The sequence below is a fragment of the Fistularia commersonii genome, chromosome 10 (genome assembly GCF_037954325.1).
Source record: "Fistularia commersonii isolate RoL2024-O1a breed Wild chromosome 10, RoL_Fcom_v1.0, whole genome shotgun sequence".
In the NCBI taxonomy this organism is placed as follows: Eukaryota; Metazoa; Chordata; class Actinopteri; order Syngnathiformes; family Fistulariidae; genus Fistularia; species Fistularia commersonii.
Genome location: NC_141293.1, coordinates 9688523 through 9710911, shown reverse-complemented (window position 1 = coordinate 9710911; position 22389 = coordinate 9688523).

The window sequence follows — 22389 nt, the reverse complement described above, 5'->3', positions numbered from 1 at the left end:
CAGCTAAAAATGTTGCTGCTGCAAACAATCAGGCCTGTGGTGAGGTTCAGGCATGAGAACTGATAATAGTTTTGTGCACAGGACACACACACAAAATGGGCTGGCGAAAGGCATAAAGGCAGCAACTGTTCTAAGGCAAGATTCACAAATAAAAATTGTTCACATAATTCCTAGTTCATCCGAGGTTCCGGGGCTGTGGTGTTGTAAGGTATGGTCAGAGATGATGACAGTACGCTGCTCTCTAATGACAGTTCTGCTGGCTCAGGAGACAAAACAGTTATGACCTGTATTTCAGTACACGTTTATATATCGCTCTATGACTGCAAGGTGTTTTTCTCTTCTTATTGTTCTTGGGCTTCACAGTCTTCTGCTCGAAGCAATTATTATGATCAAATGAGAACATGAGCCGAACTGGGATATCTATTTTGAAATATTATAATTATCCACTAATATTTCATTATTTTTAGTGGTATTTTCAGTATAGTAAAATGTGCATAATTTTACCGACAATTTTTTTCCTCGTTAAACATTATTAATACGTGGCATACAACTTACAGGGAAATTACTTAAAATGATCAAGAAATTAATCTTGAAAAAAAATCACCTTTAAGAACCATTGAGAAATGTCAATATATATAAAAAAAAAAAATCAAGTGTTAAAGATAATTTTTGGCAGCATGTTGGCAATGTTGACCATTTTCAAATGAGGAAATATGAAAAGGAACAAAAAAAAAAAACAGGGGTTTAAATGGTAATTGAGAATCAATGGAAACAAGAAAGACATAATTCAAATGTAATCAAGGGATTCCCTTGAAAAAAGGACTTAGGTAAAGAAGTACTTTGTCAACAAAAATTAATGAATAAAAATCCTCTGTGCCAGTTAAAAATGGAAGATTTGGATTCAAAGCATGGTTGAAATTCTTCAACCCCAAAGGACTAGGAGCCTCCCACAAAACACAGCAACCTCTTAAAACGTTCAGTTACTTCCGGCGTAATATATTTTTTTCAGACCTGCAACCTGGAGTGATGTTAATGAAATGTCAATATGAAGAGGCTAAAATGAATGTATGTAAGTCAGTAACAAAATGGTGAAAACTTACTCATACCTGTTAACCCTCAGAATCAACTCTTGTTGTGGAATATTTCTTGAGCCCTGCCCTAAGCCACAAAAACACAGATCTTTACACAGAAATGCCATCAGGGCCAAAAGGCCTCTATTTTTTTTTTTTTTTTGTCAAGAAAAGGAGGTGCTTCGGTCAGTGGATTTTAGGGAAATAACCACACTTGGGAGGACAAGGCTGAACAAATGTTGTTATGCAGAGACTATTAATGGAAAATACGGCGAGTGTGAACCAAACGCCCCCAGAACCCAGTTCTGTGGTTACGCTGAAGCAAGAATCAGTTTTCATTCAAGGCAAATACAACTAAGACAAATCCTTTGTCTAAAGCAGGTGGGAGCTGCAATGAGAAAGTTATTTACTGACCATCGGGAAAAGATTTTTTATTGAAGCTTCACGGGCAAAGCTTCCATCCAAAACACGCCTGCTTTCCCTCAAGATGTAAATCAATTTCTCCTCTGAGCTCTTCCAGCCTTTTACTTCATAAACCTCTTCAGCCCTCCTCCACCCCAGGCTACTTTATGTCTTTCCTCTCTGACCTCGTCCCTTCTGTTTTTCTGCATCCCACTAGTTTCTTGGTATTGTCGACTAAAGCCACATGACTGGAAAAGGTCATTATTGCTCCTAACCTGCAATTACACATTTGTTTTTCTTGCTGTTTCTTTCTGGGCATGAATTAAAATAACAAAAAAGAAAAAGAATGTCAAACTAATAAACCTTTGTAAGATAGTTCCTTAAAATCGAATAAAAAATATATAATTTAAACATCAGTGTGTGTAAAAAATTGGTTCAATTGGAAAGACATTCAGAAAAAAAGACTAAGAAATTACATTACAAAACAGAGAAAAACTGTATAGTTTCCACAATCATGAGACCGACAGATATCTGAATACTTCCCTAACAGCCTTAAATGGTTTCTTTAATTAAAAGAAAAAAAGAATCAGAAAATGTCAAAAAATTATCCTTAAAAAGTGCTCAAAATTAGTAAAAGGTTTCATGGAAATTTTCAGATTATGTGTCTTGAATTCAGTGACATGCAGTCAGTAGAGTCAGGGCCTCACCTGTCATCATGGAAAGAAAATTAAAAAATGAAAATAATAAATGAAAAGGTTATATTTATTCCGTGATTTGTACAATGAAGTTATTTCCATTTTTAGTTGTTTTTTTTTCAAAATTGCTAAAAAAATTCACATTTACCATTCAAATGTGAAGAAGAGACTTGCAACCAGCTGAGCCCACTGTGGATTGCGCAATGATTCTGCTAACTGTGCTGCCATGCTATGCACTGAGACCATAGTGCTGTCTCTGTGGATGTCACTATTAAGATAAACACTTTTAATATATGAACTAAATTTCCACAGTTTAACTGATGTGTCTAATGTTTTTCGTCAACAACTGTGACATGTTTCTCGTAATGATAAAACGACTGCGAAGAGACATTAAGTGAGGCACGCAGTGACGGTGCCTCATGGTAGGGGCAACTGGTGATCCCAGGGATCCTTCTTACTACAAGGCCACAGAATAATAGAATCAGCAATAGCAAGCTACAGTAAACAGTTAGCAAGTCAAGTGTAGCCATCCAACTATTTTTTTATTACTGATCTCATCGGGCTGTATAGTTCACAAACGGTGAGGGATGAATGTAAATCTCCTGGGCAGCTTCTCAACTTTTTGGCCCAGAAGGATCTCATTCAAACTGTTCCTGAGGCGACAAAGTTACTCTGGCTGATAGTCACCGTTCCGGCTATGAGAGCGGTCATTCTTAGCACTAAAAAGACTCAAAACATACAGTCGGAACAGGACAGATCAAGGAGGACTATCTTCACTGGAAGTGATTCCATCGAGACAGAGAGACTTCTAAAACTGAAGAAAGAAACGGAAGACTTCTTCAAGCAAGTTATTGATGCTTCACAAGGAGCGGCGCATGGACTTCATTTATAAGTAGAGGTAAGAGATAATAACGTTTTTTTTTTACATGTGTTTTTTCTTCTATGCTACAGTTTGTATACGTAAAGAATGCTGATATGATGTTTAAACAAAACACGTCAACTGCTGCCAGTAAAATGGTGAATAAGCTACTCTGTGGGGTTCGTGTGTTTGTAAATCTGACTGTGATGACGTCAGTGCCTCACCAGCCATGAACCTCCGCGCACGTCACTGCTTGAATTGAAGTAACCATTTTATTATCATAGGTCGAAAGTCTTTATGCCAGTAGAAGCTGTTAGATTTTGCATAGGACTTTTGAGGTGGGCATCACCGGAGGGCTGATGCACATAGCTGCTAAATGAAAACCTTCCCTGGCTGTACAGCACAGCATGACTTTACATAGGAGGCTCTCTGTAGGATGCAGAGCTGTCACCTCTTGGATTTGTGATGAGTGACCCTGCAGACACCTGGTAAACACAAATGATGACACGTCGCTTCCTGGCTTAAGCTTGGCAAATGACGACAAGCTCTGACAGCACGTCTGTTGGCAAAGACACCGGCAAAATATTTTGACAGTTTTAATGGCATTATAGAAGCCCCTTTTTAGGAAGCCTATTTAAGGATTTGCTGACTTTTACTACGGCGCTTAGGCATTGGGATAATATCCAGCCCTTATCTCTGCTCAAACACCGCAAATATCACAGGACTCATTATGCCAGATCACAGCAGCTCCCAGAGCCAACATCCTCAGGGAATCATCTCCGTCATCTTACATTCAGGCAAAAGTATATTCTAATAATCATGGCCATGTGGTCACTGAACACCGTGAGTCAGACAGACATCCACATAATGTCTCTTCATTCCCTGGGTTACATCAGCAAAATGATCAGTCTACAGCAGCTGAGCATAAACAAGCGGATTATTTTGAAATAACTAGAAATTATAGAGGCTGGACAAAATATCCCAATTTTTATCTTTACTATATTCTGAACTCAGGCATCCCTGATTTCTCTTTAATTCTAATTTCCTCCACATTATATAGGATTGGCTGTACATAAAAAAACACAAAAATTAAAATAGTAATAATAATTCTGTGTGTACACAGGTACATGTGTGCAAATGAGAGGGGCCGGAGTGGAACAGTGAGCTTACAGATAGTAGAGATAAGGATTGTAAGTACTTAAGGTCAACAGTCCAGAGCAATGGATAGTGTGGAAAAACAAGGAGAATCTTGTGCAAGCAGATTGCAACAGGTAGAGAAAAGTGTCAGGGTGTGTGGTAAAAGGATATCAACAAGACTGAATTGTATTTTTATCTTTCAGTTTTTGTGTTTTGTCCACTTTCATGCCTGGATCTGCTGAGAGACGGCTCACTATGATATTTACACTGATTATGGGTTATGTTGCCACTAGCAGGCACAAATATAGTTTTCAAATTAGAGCAATAGGTCAAAGTTAAAAGTTGACAATAAACAACAAGATCTTGTTCGCTCTATATTCTTGTCTGCTCCTTTAGTCTTTGATACTGTTAAGCCTTCAGAAAAAAAAAACAACTGTATTTTTGCCTTATACAAAATGAATCTGTTGCCATAAAACAAACTGTGAAATGACAGTATATGGTCTATGTTGATCAGGATGTTTCAAGTTCATTAGCTTAAAGTTATAAAGTTATATGTATAAAGGATCAAAGTTAATATACATTTTTGTAAAATGTTATTGGATGTGCCTTTTACATTTATGCACTGGGTACACTATACAGCCTTGTCTTCTTTATTTACATACTTAGATACATTGTACATGAGTAGAATCTGCTTCCACATTTATCTTCTCTGTCTCCAAGCTATTTCCTCTTCCAAATGATTTCCCCCCCTACAGACCAACAACAATAATGTGTCTGCTATGATTTAATCTTTAGCGACTGAGCTTTTGTCTATGACTCATATTGGAAATAGGACCTAAATTACTGACATATTTTAGAAACTGCTGCAGTCAGAAAGGAACTGGTTTGCAATTTACATAAATATAAACCAAATAACAAAAACAAAGTGAACAAATTGCTTCAAGGAGTGTTGATAACAGTATTAATCTCCTTTTTCCTTTCCAGATACAAAATATATCAGAGGACAAAAAAAAATGTATCCCAAAAATTCACATACCATCTTCTGACGATCCAGCAGCGCCTCCAAAAGCCAGACACATGTCACTATTGGATTTAGTGAAAACATGCATTGGCAACAAATTATCAGCGGAGGGCGCCCTCTCCCAAAAAATATTAATTTGGACGCCATGCAGGTTGATCCGACTATATTGTTACATATTATCCATTTAGGTATATAGACTGTGCGCACAATTATTAGATAAGCTATTATTTCATCATAATTTTGGCCACAATTTCCAACTCCAAGATGTATAAACTTGAATGCTTACTGGATTTAATGCATATGGGATGATGTAAATTTGTGGGAGGGTGTTGCCTTAGGAGATCAACACCCTACATCAAGGTGTGCATTATTATCAGGCAGATTCTTCTCCTGAGGAAAAATAGGCTCAAAGAGAGATTTAATTGACTCTGAAAGTCAAAATTGTAAAGAGTCTCTTAGCGAGATGTAGCACTCTTTAAATATCAAAGCTAAATTAGACGCAAATTAACTGGAAAAGATTTGAGAAGAATCAAACATGAAGCTACCAGGAATCCATTATCCTCCAGTACTGCCATATTCCACAACTGAAACCTATCTGGAATGCCAACAAGTACGAGGTGTTCAGTCTCAGAGATATGGCCAAGGTAAGAAAGGCTGAAACCCAAACACCTCTGAACAAGACACATAGGTTGAAACGTCAAGAATGGGCAAAGAAATATCTGAAGGCAGATTTTCCAAAGGTCTTGTGGACAGATGAGATGGGAGCCACTCTTGATGGAGCAGAAGGATGGGCCTGTGGTTGGATCAGTAACAGACACAGAGCTTCACTTTGACTCAAATGCCAGCAAGGTGGAGGTGGGTTAATGGTATCTGCAGGTTTTATTAAAGATGAGCTAGTTGGACCTTTTCGGGTTGCAAATGGACTCAAATTCAACTCTCAGACCTACTGCCAATTTTTAGAAGACACTTTCTTCAAGTAGGGGTAAAGGAAAAAGTCTGGATCTGTCAAGAAGACTTTTTTTATGCATGACAACGCTCCATCACATGCATCGAAGTACTCCACTGCGTGGCTGGCCAGTAAAGGTCTTAAAGAAAAACAAAATTAATGACATGGCCCGGTTCTTCACCTGACTTAAACTCTATTGAGAACTTTTGAGCCCTTCTTAAGCAGGAAATTTATAGTGAAGGTAAACAGTACACCTATCTAAACAGTATATGAGAGGCTATGGTTGCAACTGCACAAAAGGTTGATTCTGACTAGATCAAGAAACTGACTGACTCCATGAATAGAAGGCTTGTGACTGCTAATGAAAAGACGGTTGGTTATATTGGTTACTGAGGTGTTTTTTGAAATCTGAGATATATTTGTAAATCTTTGAAAACCTCTTTCATTTAGTTGCATAATTATTCACACTTATCGTTGCTTAATAATGGTGTACATATAGATATTCTCTTAAGAAAGCCAAAACTTCCCTTTTTCTTAAATGTTCAGGTTTGAGGGTTTGGTAACATTTTGGATTGACCAAGAGCACTGCAGTTGTATATCACAAAATACTAAAAAATACAACTTGCCAAATATTTGTGCATGGAGTGTGTATATACAGTAGTATGGTGGACAGGTTTGTGATGTGGACTAAACCACCTGCAACTCAATGTAACAAAGGTGTTTGTGGTGGACTAGGAAACAGACAACATGTCCAAAACCCCATCTCCATCATCAGGACAGTTGTGGACGAGTTCAAGTATCTAGGAGTCCATATAGACAAATGAGACTGGACTAAAAACACAGATGCCGTATACAAGAAAGGTCAGAGCCACCGGTTCTTTCCCAGGAGATCTGGGTCTTTCAATGTCTGCAGAGCCATGCCGCAGATGTTTTATCACAACGCTAACAGTCCAAATAAGCTCTCGCTCTGTCCTGGGAGTTGAATTGGACTCAGTAGTGGAGGTTTTTGAGAGGAGGATGCAGAAGAAGCTGCTCTGTATCAGGGACAAGGCCTCTCACCCCCTTCATGCTGTACTGAAGTCCTACCAGAGCACTTTCAGCCGTAGACCGAGACCACCAAGGAGCACCATAGAACCAATGTTCCCTCCGAGTTGCGCAACTGTGCAATTGCGCACTGCTCGCACACTCTCAGTGCTCATGAAAACCTATCGAGCGTAGTTAGCGCACTGCAAATGAATAAGATATACAACATTTTTTTCTGTATCATTTTGCTGTGTAACTCTGTGATTTAAAGGTGTCCAGCCAATCATACGATGCAATCACGCTATGCCGCCAATCACGGCATTGACAGTACTTGCGCATATGCTTTGCCCATACAAGATGTATAACAATCATACAGTGTGGCGGAGTAATGTGACGCTAATGCTAACATGCTAACCTCTTATCATGGCGAAACAAGCGGGCAGTGAAAAATGCGCCTCTTTTAAGTTGGAATGGCTGTCGGAGTATGTGCAAAATAGAAGAACAAGCGGTGAAACTGGGTGAGATTTTTTTCTTTTTTTGAGTGAGAAAGGTCTGCGCTGCAAAACATGCAGTAAAGCTAAAGTAGTAAGCTAGATTTCTGATGGAAAAATATGGACCAAATGGAAGCTATGATCCCAGGTGTGATACTGGTGTGTGGCCACAGCGTGCACATCTAATGTTGCTCATAGGGGTCCTCAGTGTGCTCAGGGAGGTTGTCTGTATGCACAGACATATGAAAAATTTGAGGGAATATTACACAGAACTGCACAGAAGGTCTTTCTTACCTGTGGCCAGTAAAATATATAACTCCTCCCCTTTCTGCAAGAAGGAAACCTAACAGCAATAAAATCAATATGTTTCGAGTGAATGTATGTAATGTTAGAGCCTTGCGGCAAAATACTTTCCTTCAGGATTAATAAAGTTCCATTCTATTTGCTTTACTGGGAGACAACATACTTCTACATGTAGTGGTAGCTGAAAAACAGAGGATTGGCAAAACCTCCCAAGGCAATGTTGCTCTTAGTGAGGGATCATTTGGAATCCTAAAAATTATCAAGATGGCTGAATTTTTGTATTTCACTACATGTGGCCCTGTGATCGACTGGCAACAGGCTCGGGATGAAGTTCGCATATCGCCCAATAACAGCTGGGATAGATTCCAGCAGGAATGAGTGAATGAGTAAATGAATGAATAACTTTAACACTACCAAGACAGAAAGTCATCACCCCAACAGTTTGTTAATTGCTTGGTAGGGTTTTTTCTATTTTTTGATATGCATGGGACTTATTTATATGTGTGATATAAATCATTTACACTTATATATGTAATATATGATGTTCAAATACAATAATGAGATTGTACATATGTAGGTCTTCCTGGTCTCAATTACCTTGGAGAGATTGGACATTCACAGTGAACTAAATCAACTAAGAAAATATCAGTTACCTGTCACTAGTACTAGTCTGGATACTGTATGTAATGTCCTTTCCTTGCAGGTTGGGAACTTAAATTGACAGTGACACACGAAAGGTTTTTCTGGGTGGGATAAATTCAAAAAAACATCAGCCTCACTCTCTGTTAGACGGGAGAACTCACAGGAACAAGTTGTCTTGATTTTTCCGAACTTTGGGAGGAACACACTTGGTCGGTCTAAATTGGGAGCTGAAGGGCCAGAATCGAAAATGAAACATCAATTACCGCCTCCCCCGTTCCTGTTTTCTCTCTGCATATCAAACACACACTCGCTTGCACACAGTTTCAATAAAGGTTTGTCGGTACACAAGCCAGATTTTGCTCCGCTCTGTCAAGTCAAGGTTTCAAAGGTGTTCCTCTCTTTTGGGCTCCAGGTAGATCTGTGGCTCCGGGGCCCACCATAACTCTTACCTCATTACCATGAACAGTGCACTCACTCAGCAGTTCTGCCCAGGTCACATCTGGCACTACCCAGAAGAGCTAGGTGGGTGGAGGGGGATCTGCTTTGAAGTTCAAAGTGGTCTGTAAAATTGGCTCAGAGGTATTTCCCTGTGCACACACACACACAGAAACACACACACAGCATATTCGGCAGGGATTGAGCAGTTTGGAGGCAAAGCATCTCACATGTGATTATCATCCCAGAGCTTTTCATTACATCAGAACACCGATCACCCCATCGGTTGTAGATTATTAGAGGAGTTTTTTACTTCGCCTGTAGAGGGCCCTACTGATCCCAGACTGTTTTTCCAACAAGTAGGAGTTATGACTTCATCAGCAAGGCTGGGGGAGGAGAGTGACGGTGAATGGTTTGTATCAAGTCGGACGAGCCAAGGCCACTTATGATATAAGCAATATATTATCATCACTACAGGCTAAACAACTGACATTAATCATATGGTGTGGAAAAAAACATAGTATCACTCCAAATAAATGCATTCAATACAGTAAATACAATTTACACTCCTGCCACACACCACTGAGAAAGTTGTTGACTTTTAACGTTCTGATTCAACGTTTGCTCTTGAAAATCACCCACCCACCCACCTACCTTGAGGTGCAGTCATGCAAGAGATGTTCCAGCATGTACCTTAACACGGCAACTCTGTTATTCACCACGACTGTTTTCATGTATAATTTACAACACCACAAAATTCCTTCTTTTGTGTATTATTAAACAGAACAACCCATCATTTAGAGTACCATTAAAATTGTGCAGTCGCACCCACTTCGGCCTGTTTGTAGAGCCAGTTTAGTACACTGTAATGGTCATCAAATGTCGGAAAATAGTCAAAATGTTGAAATTAAGTGATTTTAGCAAAGATATGCATTTGGTTTCAGTCACAAAAACTATTTTGAAATGCATGTGGCATTTACAGACTACACTTTCACTGACAAATGGTTACCTAAAGGTGGATTTGACTAAGCCTTCTAAGCTTTGGGATATGAAAATTGGTGAGAGTAACCTTATCCCCCTGAGGTGGCATCAGCAATACCGTCATGGCAATAAAATTACATTTAAATTGCTGACATGATTATCGTAACAAACGAATTAAAAAACAGACGATAACATATCATATTCAACATATACTTACATATATACAACTACAGATATATTTTATTTTAGTTCTGTATTCAAAATGGAGTGTTTTTTGAAATTTTCCTGCTGAGCCTATAATCTGCAGTGACTTAAACATCGACAGTTCACTCTCTTTTTTTCCCCTCACTGGTGAAGTCACTCTTGCACTGTCTTTTCCTTTTTCTCTTCTCCAAACGTGTCGCAAGGCTCTGTCACTTTCTTTGGCCCGCCTCAGTTTTACCCAAACAACCGTGGCTGCTGTGTCAGCTCCGGGTGACGAGTCCATTCCAGAGTTCAGTGGCGCTCTGCCCCATAGTGAAACCACATGAGGGAAAACCAGTGGATATATAAAAAGGGAGCAGCCATTCCCGGAGCCACACTCCGCTCCAATTTAAGCACAGGGACGACAAAAATATCAGTACTCATGAAATATGCAGGCGGCTATTTCTGGGAGGCAGCATGTTAAAATAAAGGGAACTATGGGACCTATCGGAGTAGGACTGAAACAAGTTTAAAGGCTTGCCATGAGAATGTGATGACTTGTTTTATGGCTGAGAGAGAATTCGAAACAACCGTGTCTGTGAACAGATATAGTTCATGGACAGAGGCAGGAAGAGCTGGCCAACAGCTCAAGGTACGTTGGATCCCTTTCAGCTCCGACATCGTCTCCGTCCACCAAAACCTACATCTTGAGTTATGTTTCCATGCTTAAACATGCAGGGGTGCTGGTATAAATGCAGCCAGGTTTATTTCATCATACATATCACACAGTAGTATTGAAATTCACAGGGACAATAGAGAATCTAAAGGTTCAAGAGTGCTACCACAGTCAGTGCAAAAACCCCACAGCACTGGAATATGTATTTAGATAACTCAACAAAGTGGAAAGAAAACAGAGCAGTAATGTCACCCGGTCTTTGAAAGACATGCACGGAGATACATTATTGATTGATTTCTCTGCTGCACTTTCATATCACATCAATGTAATGAAAGTCAACCGTTAAAGCTAAACATTAAAGTAAAGTGAGGAAACGTTAATGAATTTTCAGAGATGAAACACCACAGAAAGCTCAAAGAATATTGTAAGAAGATATGCCATGTCATGATAAAAGTAGAACTGAAAATTAAATACATTCAAAGAATCTTTAACACAATGATAGAATAACAAGTAATAAGATGAAATCTATAGAATTAATGTTTTGAACTTGAGGTACCGATATCTCACGGCAGCTAATAGATATACATGTGAAAGTAAATATTTAGAAAAGAATCAGGAAATTTATATTTGGACTGTTAATGATTTTTAAAACATTTCATTAATGCTAAACACAAATTCTAAAACCAAATAATTTTTTTTCCCCGTTTTTCTAGAAATCTATCGGAATATTCAGTTTGAATCAGGTGTGTCAGCTTGTCTATTAGATACATTCTTGCTTACTCATGAGTGTGTGCGTGCTCCTCCATGTCTCTGCCTGTGTGTCGGCCTTCACTGCCCTGCGGCGTTACAGAGAATGTCAAGAGGCAGCGGAGGCCGAGGCTGCGTGGGGAGCGTGACTCACCGTGAACGGTGATGAGACAGGACAGCTTTACAGCGCCCGGCGTTGGATTTGAATATTGCATTAGGGCACTGAAGCTGCCTCCCTGCAACCCGGAGGCCAACAGCGCATCCTGCAGGAAGCGTCCGCAGAGCCTCAGCTGACCTGAACACTTGACGGACCGGTGTACTTTACTTTCCCAGGTCTAACTGCGAGCCATTATGTGTCAATCTGTGTGTTTGTGTGTGTAAATGTGACAGCGTGTCAGGCAGGCGTTACTGTGATGAGAGGAAACACAGCTCCTATTCCGTTTCAGCTGGGCTGAGTGGAGGCCGACCGCAGAGAAGCATTCTGGACAAATCCCAAAACCACAGCAGAGGTGGGTGAGCAGAGTGAAGTGGGCCGAGCTGAACTCTTCAGGACTGCGGAGGGTGGCCGAGGACATGAAAGTCAGAGATTCTTGGGAAAAAAAAAAAAACATACATTCAGGTATGAAAACATTACTATTATGCTGAAATTAAACAATTAGTAAGCTCACAGGGGAAAAATAAATAAATAATAGCTCTCATGAAAGGACCATCTTCTGAGTGGTAAAAGAGAGACGCATGAGTCATATCAGTCAGCGCACATCATGATATAACCAGGCAGAAAAAAAAGATGGCAAACATGACGGGAAGCAGAACCCAAACTGAAGATTAAACCATTAGCTACCGACAATGGAAACATGCCAAACCCTCAGAAGTGATAGAGACCTTTCAAAACAACCGTTCTGTTTAGTCACTGCCAAGAACAATGCTCGCCGGACAAACCGTCGCCACCCAGGAGGAAACACAATAGGCAAACTGTGATCAACGGCCCAGTGATGAATTTCCAGATGTACAAATCCGAGTGCAGAGCAATAATGTTGAAAGGAATTTATTCTGTATGCAAAATAAGGGAAATATTAGCATGGAGTGTAGAATGGCGCTTTTTGGGGATGGCAGGCTGGCTCATCCTGGAACTACGTAAAGGCAACACTCCACTTCGTGCTGCGGTAATGTAGGGAATATGTTTTGATGCATGACATTTTAGTGACAAGGAAACAAAAGTTGAGAAAAACTGAAATTAAAAGGCTACAATTAGGTTGCATTCATGAAACAAAGGTCAGGAATATTCACTCTTAGTCATTAATCACAAATGAACTCCGAGTGAAAGCTGCAGCTTTCAAAAAGTAGATTCCATGTCTTTATTTCATGACAACTACTAATTCATTTTCAGATTTGTCTCATGCCATCATTACATTGACCTTGTATGCAGTCATGAATAATATGTGCAGGATAGACCAGCGACCTGTTTAACCAATATGACCAGTAGAAAAAGTCCCAAGTAAAAAAAGCCCCTTCAGTAAATCTAAATAAACACAACATTTGATGAAAATATCTGAAATATGTGTGTCGACATCCTAATTCCGACATTTTAATGAGTAGAAAGATGTTCCTCATCTGAATTGTTAAAGACACACTTTCACACTGGGACTTCAGCAGGTGGCTGAGGGTTATTTGTTTGAGGACATAAGCATGTCGTCTCGGTTACAATCGGGTTATTCAGATGCGCTAAGTGTCTGCTCTGAGACATTCTTTTGTCATCGCTGGCTGACCACATTATCTGTGTCTCACTCACAACAAGGCTTGCTCTGACAGAACCATTGTCTTCGGTCGCAGCACGAAAGCAAAAGCCACATGCAGAAAAAAAAGACTACACAAACAAGTAACGATTGTGCCATTTTTTGTTTTGGAAGTGACTAAAGGACATGTTTGTGGGGATTTCTCTACGTCAGCGAGGAGTGGGATGAAGAAACACAGATTTCTTTGCACAAGAGCATGAACCGCACTCCTTGTTGTTAAGGTTTCACAAGAGTATTTCCATGGTTAGGAGGAAACTATCCACGCATTAAAATTTTTGACTGCACAAAAGTAAGGTGTTGCTACAATAAAGACTTTACTTGCAGTAACAACTGTTGTATCGTGTTTCATTTTATAAGTGACAACAGATTTAATCCCAGTGTGCAGGTCAGAATGAAATATATGAGACACTGTTAAGATGGAAAACATAATAGAACACATAAGAGTTTACTGCGAGTGAGAGGTCTGACTCTAAGTGAGGGGGTTTCACTTCAAACACACTATTAATTTGATTGCAAAAAAATTCCAGTACAGTAACTTCTGGGCTCCTCTTGACCCTGTCAACCAGAGTGTGACAACTTTCATATCCAGCCTTTTTCCCTCAGCATTAATCTTCTTTAATCTCTCTGAAGTCCTCATAGCGTACACTCCACTCCCCATTTTTTACTGTGTTATGGCAGAAAACATGAACCCTGAGCTTTTGCAAGAGGAAAATCCTCTGTAAAAATGGATGATTCCTATTTTGTGCAACCATTACAGTCCTCACTCATCTGATAGAGAAAAGGGCTTGAATATCACCTGACGAGAACTCTTCCTCAGACACCCGACTGAGTTACTCACGTGAATATGACGCTCACCCAATGCAAAAACACAAAATACCCCTCAGCAGGTGCTCTGTGCTTGTATGGGTTACAGGAATACATGCCAGTGTTAAATGTCCCCTGTAAATGATAGATATCATAAAACAGAGGTCACCAGCCTCAACACCGTACTGTAGAGTTGATGTTAGTCCACATATAAGAAGCATTACTCTGTGCAACTTCTATGCAAGGATTTTTAAATAAAAACATATCAATTAACTCAACATTTTAGAGGAGCCACTCTCCAGATCCCCATTGGTGAATCCTGACTTCTTGCAGTCACCGGGTTTCATTTTGCAGAGTTTATCAGAGGACAGCCATCATGCTTAGGTACCTTGCGCTGGCAGAATGCAACATGAGACTCGGTCTATCACAGCTACCATCACATACGGAATTATTGATGAGCTATGTTTCTGAGTGAAAATGGGCCACAGTGTTAGGGGCGAATTTCAGTTTTTGATATTAAACGCAGCTCAGTGTGTGCCTTGTAGCACGATCACCTCAGAAATGTGTATGTTTCTATTTTGTAATTTAATGTCCTAAAGTCTGATGAACAAAATAGCTTAATGGTCACAGTCTGTTGAACACACAGCGGGAATAACGATGCATGGCTGCACTTGTTTCCTTTCTGCACACAGAAAGAGGGAAACAATCAATAACATTTCCATTCTGACAATTTACTCATTGGGCCACTTTTGCTTTCAGACCGGTGCCAGGATCATTGTGTCCAAGCCTATTTCTCTCAGGGCAGGTTTCAGATATAACAAATGTATCAAATGCCAAATCAAACGTTGCAACTAATTATTGCCAGAATGACAGGTACGCGAGGATTCTTATTTAAAAGCAAGGCCACGAGTAGAGACATACAACTATTCACCATCTTCCACTCGTCTGGGCAATTTGGGGTCTCCGATGAACCTCATTCATGCTTTTGGACTGTGGGGGGCAAACTTTAGAACCCAGAGGAAACCCATGCAGACATCAAGAGAATGTGCATATTCCACGGAGATTGGCTTCCAGTCAGAATCAAACCAGGGACTTTCTTGTGCCACCCAAAATCAGCTTCATGTCCAGCAAATGACAAAACAGATGCAGTTTCAGGTAAAGCAGTTTTTCACCGCTCCTGCCTCAGGACATACAATTCAAACTTAGAATGAAATTTGGTCCCAAATTTTTTTGACATTTTAGAAACAACTTTTTTATTCACAAAATATAGTGCGTTAATACACAGTGCTTTCATGAATTTAAAGCAGAAAATGAGCTATATTATGAAGGTACAAGGTAATGACAACAGTTGGTGGAATATAGAGGAATTTATCTTGAATCATGAATCGGTAGAAACCAGTTGAAATAGCAGACTATACAAACTGACTTTGGTTCCTGTTTTTTGCCTTTGGTTGAATAAAATCCACAAGATGTTTATGTTTGTTCCAGATTCAGTGTTGTTGGATATGTATCTTCTTCAACATAAAACCAAAGCATGACTCATAAGTTCTCACTCTGAAGTACAAAGTACTATTTCTGCGATAACTTTTGTTTCCGGCTTCACATTTGCAACACACCCACCAGTTCAGAACTACTGATCATAGGCTTTATGTTCTCTATTTCCCTCTTTTTATTTTATTTTATATTTTTTCAGTTTTGACCTATGATCGTACAGATCAGACACGTAAAAATGCATTAGCACTAATAACCAGCCATTGGGCTCCAGTGTCATTTTGCAACTCAACATTACAAGAATTTCATCCCCCAAATAATTTGCGTTTCTTTTTCCCCCAGAATTCCCCACTTTGAGATAAATCATTGATTATACTGGGTATTCCTGAGTACGGGGAAAACATGCATGGCAAAGAGAAGTCGGTAACCCGACTGACCCTTGACTAACTTTGCACCACCACCACAACGCACACTCTGGTCTGTTTTTGATAAAGATTGTAAATGTGTGTCTTCACTCCAAAGTGTACTGATGCCTTTCAGTGTAGGTCAATTTGACCCATTGCCGTCTTAGAGTTTTGAGATATTGCTATCAGCAACAAAAACCAGCAAACACCAAGCCATTCTATGGCAGCTAATCATAACATTGCATTCAATTTGGAATAAACACTTGTTTCATGCATTTTCAATAAGTCCTCTCAACCAGGGAGAGGAGTGGGGCCAGCATTTCCTTTCCACTTCTGCTCTTATCTCCCTTCATCCCTCACCCCTTGGTTTTTTTGCCATGATCTCTGCAGTCCTGCTGACACAGCTGCGAGCCAGTCAGGTTGAACTCCAATGATCTGCATTGGTGTGTGGGTGTGTTTGTTTAAGCCGCAGAGGCTAAAACCGCAGGAGTTTTGCTCGAGAGACATGTTCTATTCAATAATGTGAGGACGTCCTGTAAAACATTCAGTGAAGAGTTTATCTGTAATGGTCAGGGACTCTCAAATCATCACCTTCTAAGGAAATGTTTGCCCTCACTATTCTTGCAACACGCCAAAATATCAAATCCGGCAAATTAAAATAAAACGTCTCCTGCAAACCTACATAACGAGGAAATGAAATAAAAATGGAAAAGCCTGACCTAAACTTTGTTTCTTTTCCGTGTTCCTGAATAGCACAGACTTATAGAAGTAATATACAAACATTTTTGCATGTGCCTCCTTGGAATTCTGATCAATTCTCCTTGTGCTTCCTCAGGAAGCAAGACTCACTGTGATAAATTTTCACTTGTGGCGTCAACAAGTTGGACTTTTATGGTGTCAAGTAGGTAAATAAGGAGTTTGTGTGGGTTATAGGTGTGTGTGTGTGTGTGTGTGTGTGTGTGTGTGTGTGTGTGTGTGTGTGCGTGCGTGCGTGCGTGCGTGTGTCATGGTTTGTATCACTCACTGAAATGGAATTGTCTCTTCCTGGGAGCCGTGAGACAATACCAAGGAGTTCTCTGTTTCCTGTTTATAGCGTCTTCATTGTGAATGTCCTGTCCCTGGAGAAAACACAGAAACCTCCAACTGATAAAGGCAGTACTAGAAAGGTTAAGAATAACGGGAGGATGCACAGATCCAAAGCCTGGGTGGGTGTTTTTTTTGCCGTATGTGATATCAGAGCAGTAGTTGTGTATTACTATCTCAAAACATGGTGCTTCTTCAATGTTTAAGTCACGTTTGTTTTTAAGAGGGTGTTTTTGATTGTCTGTCTTGTCGTCCTAATTAGAGGAACATTTCAGAAGATCGTAGAATGTGTCTATCTTTCTGAGAGGTTAAATGTGAGTACAGACTGGAGGAGTAAGTATGAGAAAAGGTCATGAAGGACCTACCTGAGTGGGATTACAACAAGGCACAATTAATGCAATTGTCCCACACAGAGTGACAGAAGATATGGACCATAGCAGACATCTGACCCTTGGAAAACAACCTGTGAGTGGGAGGTCTGAGGCAAATGGCAAAGATGGACGTCAAGCTCCATTTGGCCTTGTTTTGAGGGCATAAAGGTCCCAGGTCTCCAGCCAGGGTCTAACCCAAACTGTTTACGCCACAGAACCTCTGAGAGCTGCTTGATAGATGACCAGTAGACCCACGGGACAGATTCAGTCTAGCTTGTTTCTCGAAGATGTGACAGAGTTCAATTTGCAAGGATGTTGACCAAGAAAAAGGCCTTCTGTTGGACTGTTGACTTTACAAAATGAAGCTCTGAAAATGCTCTTCATGGTAACCTTGCTAAATTTGACCTCTATTTTTTTTTTTTTTGGTATCATTACCAAAATGAGAGAAGAAAACTGATTAAAGCATTCGCTTTGGATATCAAACTAAAATCTAATGTCATTCTCAAACTGAGTGATTGTTTGAACATACCATATTCAGTGGGGGACCAAATTAAGCATTTCTGTCTGATGCACAGTACCTGCTGAGCTAAAGTGTTTTTTTCTGTGACACCAAAGTGTGCTTTCCTGTCATTTATTAATGTTATTTACCTCTTGAGACCTGAATTCTTATTATTATTAATTTTAAATTTATTCTCACCAAGTGGAGATGTAACAACCATCTAACCAGAGCACTGTCTTTGAACACAAAATAATTTAAACCAGTGTGTAACAAGATAAGATAAGATAAGATAAGATAAGATAAGATAAGATAAGATAAACTTTATTGATCCCCATAGGGGAAATTCATTTGTCACAGCAGCATAACAGTGATAAGTCAAAATAAATATGAATTTAAGTATCAGTAGAGTACAATTAGAGGGCAACAAGTCATTGATCCATCTGTTTCATCTGTTGATTTATCCTGAAAGTGATAGCGTGTTTATTCTTCTGCGACTTAAAGCTCAAGCTTCTATTTCTATGCTCATGAATTTCTCTTAATTTGATGTTGTCATTGTGTGTTGGGAAGAAGTGGAGAATTAATGAAAAATCTACATGCTTTTGATAGTCCAACAGTACTTATTATATTAAAAAGAATAGGGGTGAGACATCCATTGTATTGTTTGGAGGTTTTAGGGAGCGCACACACGCGTATTACAATGCTGTGAAACTCTTTTCCTGCATCATTTGATATCAAACGGCTAATAAACTTTATACAGGTGATTCATAGATCAGCATTGGCTGTAAACAGGTTTTCTAGGATAAATTTATCATTTTTTATTCATGATGGATAATCTTTTCCGTGACCGCAAATATATCATAAAACTGAAAGACAGGATTTGGGAGGATGTGTCATGGTTGATGAACGGGTATGTTAGGCTACCATCGAGTTTGCATTGGCCTGTCGTCCTCATAATGGACTAATAAAGGCTGTCAGTGTTTGAGACACAGGCGTCAAAAGCAGTTGCAAGTAGTTTCACGGCAGCTCTTTGATTTAATAACCATGTGACATGAGGCCTGGGAGTACCCTGAGGTTATCCGAAGTTGGAGCCAGACCGCGTCTGCCAATCTGGCCTTGTTTTTCTCACTGAGACTCACCCCTCAATGCTTGTACTGTGGGTCAGTTTTGTCTATACAACCCCTGGGGGAGGCTTGGACCAGTCCACCCACTGCTGATTAGGGGGCACTAAAGCTGCAAGAGATCTAGTAGATCAAAGTGCAGAGGATGGGGGGGAACCGCTCAATTTGAGGAGCCGGGCTAATTAAAGTAAAATTCAGGATAAACCTCTTGGTTTCACTGTGGGTCACTAGCTGTAGACAATGTGATTTTGATTAAGGGCGATGGCATCAGGGAAATCCATCCTCTCTGAGACTTCACAGGGTCGAAAAAGCCGGGGACCACCTCTGTTACTCTCAGCCATGAAACACTGTACATCACACGACAGCAGGATTGAGGAAATATTTGCAAAAGAGCAGGCTTAAAGTTTTGTACCTTTGTCGAGCTTTTGCATCCATCGAGAGCAATGAAATTGTCTCTAGAATTAAACAATGTAAATAAAACGATAGTAACAAGTTCAAGCAACAGTAACAATGCCCCTCTTCTGCCACATGGCTATTAGCAACGACCATAAATCCATCAAAATGAATACACATCGGTAAAAAGATTGGGACATGAAAGACTTCAAACGCTTGGCACCGGTCCATGACTTGAGGTTTTACGATCTGTTGGACAGACTGTTACCTCGATTCTGGCGAAAACACCAGCTAGCTGTTACGATCAACAATTCAACAAGCACTTTGGCACCTGAGTCCAAATCCTCTGGCCCGGCACCAAGCTGCTGCTCTCCATCCTATTAACTGGAACAACATTTGGTGCACATATGGCCCCTCTGAATCTTTGTACAACTTTATGTTTTAAAATCCAGTGGAATATATTTTACACAATATTATAACACTTTGTTTTTTTTTGTTTTTTTTGTGATTTTATGTCATTGAGTCAGATTTTTTGCTTGTACAAAAATGGTCTACCAAAAAATACCCTAATATGTTTAAAATAATTTTGGATCTACATGCTTTACATGTTTTATTGTTCATCACCTGGAGTACTTTTGGCTTTAGATATGACAAGACTAAATTTAGAAATAAATCAATTGAAAAAATCAGTTCAAAATCATGAATTTGAATAGTTATTTGAGTATCCCATTGTATTTTAAACATCAGAAATAGGACCATGAACTGAATAAAATACAATAGTTGAAAGCCATCAGTTTGAGGTGATGAGAAGGAACAGACAGCAGACAAGCGCATCACCATGGCTCACATCCTGACAAGGTTTGTCCACTTAACTTTCATGTTTTGGGACAAGATCAGTGTTGACAAGGACCATTTATATGCAGCTGACCACCCAACTGTTCAAAAAGCCTCGCTGCTTCAGGACACCAGAATGAAACAGAACATGTTGCCACAGGCTCGGACACGCAACCCGGTAAAAGGTCTGTATCTCCTGTTTAGGAACGATCACAAAAGGAGAACCGGACTTCCAAGGCCCGAGGAGACAATTGGACCTGTCACGAAGCCACTTATGCTTCTCAACACCTCTGGCGTCAGCCAGGTGAGGCCTGTGTCCTCTTCGGGGAGGCACGAGTACATCAGATCACAGAAACACAACAGCTCCATTCAGCAGACTACATCCTGCGTGGTACACAACAGGAAAAGATGTTGAGGGCTTTCTTTCGAGGTGTGTGTGGAGCTTGTAACTGCAGGGCCGAGTCTGCAAATCATCTCTCCCAGGTGACTCGCTGCTTGGTATCGCCTATTAGTCGATACAGGCGCAATGCATCACCCGGCAACCGGGAGACATGTGGAAACCATTTTGATTGAACCTGCAGGGGTACAGTTAAGGTGGAAGTAGCTCTTTAGGATGTGGAACCCACCATAATCTAACTAATTGGTAATGTAAATCATCTCATGTAGGCCAGGGCCACATTTATAGGTTTCATTTCTCCAGGGGGAAGACTTTGCTTTGACTGAGGTGATTAGCTAGAGTGGGGAACCAAAGCTGCTTTGTGCCAGCTGTTTGACAGATTCCTCTCAGAACGCATGGGCAGGCGGTTTGGCAGGCGTACTATCGACAAGATCTTTGAAGTCTGACCTGCTTCCAGTCAGCGCTGACTGTCCGGATTCACCCTAGGAAGAAAAATAAGAGCGAGACTTGGAAAATCACACACACTCATACCGACTGGAGTTCACTTTAGAAGTAATGTATCTGACAGGTACGGGTGGACAGGTTGAGTTCGGGATGAAGAGCCAGAGAGAAAGACTGCATTTACACTGATGCTTGAAAAGTACATTTTAGAAATGATCATCTGTACTGAGAAAAGTATAAAAGCTTTAATACCTCAGTTCTCTCATTAGTAACACAATGGTTTATCATAGCTATTTATGTAAGACTTAATAGCACAAGCACAAAAAGACACCTCCGATTGATTCTAACAAAAGTACTCGATTAGGGTTGAACCGGACATCATGATGTGAGTTGAAATTGCGTGAAGTGACACTACTCATGACCACAAAAAGACCATTAAAAACAGGAAGTAGACAGAATCTGCTGCCCATTACTCAGTGCTGGATAATGGGGAGGGACGACAACAAGATCCCTCGGGCTACTTAAATCTGAACAGTTGGATTCGGCTAGATACAAGTAACTGCAGTTTCAGTCAAACCTGATGTGTGATTACTCTCAGGGTACAAATTTCAGTACCAGTCTGGGCCACCTCAAAGGCTGAATCGCCGATATTCTTTATTCTAGAAAACGCTTTGCCCGCAGAAAAGATGAGACTGGATGAGCCTAACCTAAGCAACGTGCAGCTGTAAAATAAACAGGGACGAGTGTTTCAAATACACATGAAATATGGAACAAGTTGGATTACACGGGGAATAGAAAGTGAGATCAGACTGCAGGAGGTCACTCCATATGTATCTTAATGTTGCGTTCACACAGGCCTGCTGGAAAATTGTGGCAGAAACGTTTAGAGAAATGTCTCTGCACGTTTTGACCGGCATTACTTTCAAGTACAAACTTTGAAACCGCAGCCAAATGCTCAAGTCCTCACAAGGCTTGTTTGAGTCAAATATTAAGTATTGACCAGTAAAGACCTGTTGGAACACGAAAATCATGCATGTCCAAATTTTTTTTTTTTTTTATAAAGAACCCATCTTGTACAGAATCCAGAATTATTACAGACTTAAGTATTGACTTCATCGGACATATTCATTGGACAGTGCAAACCAGCATA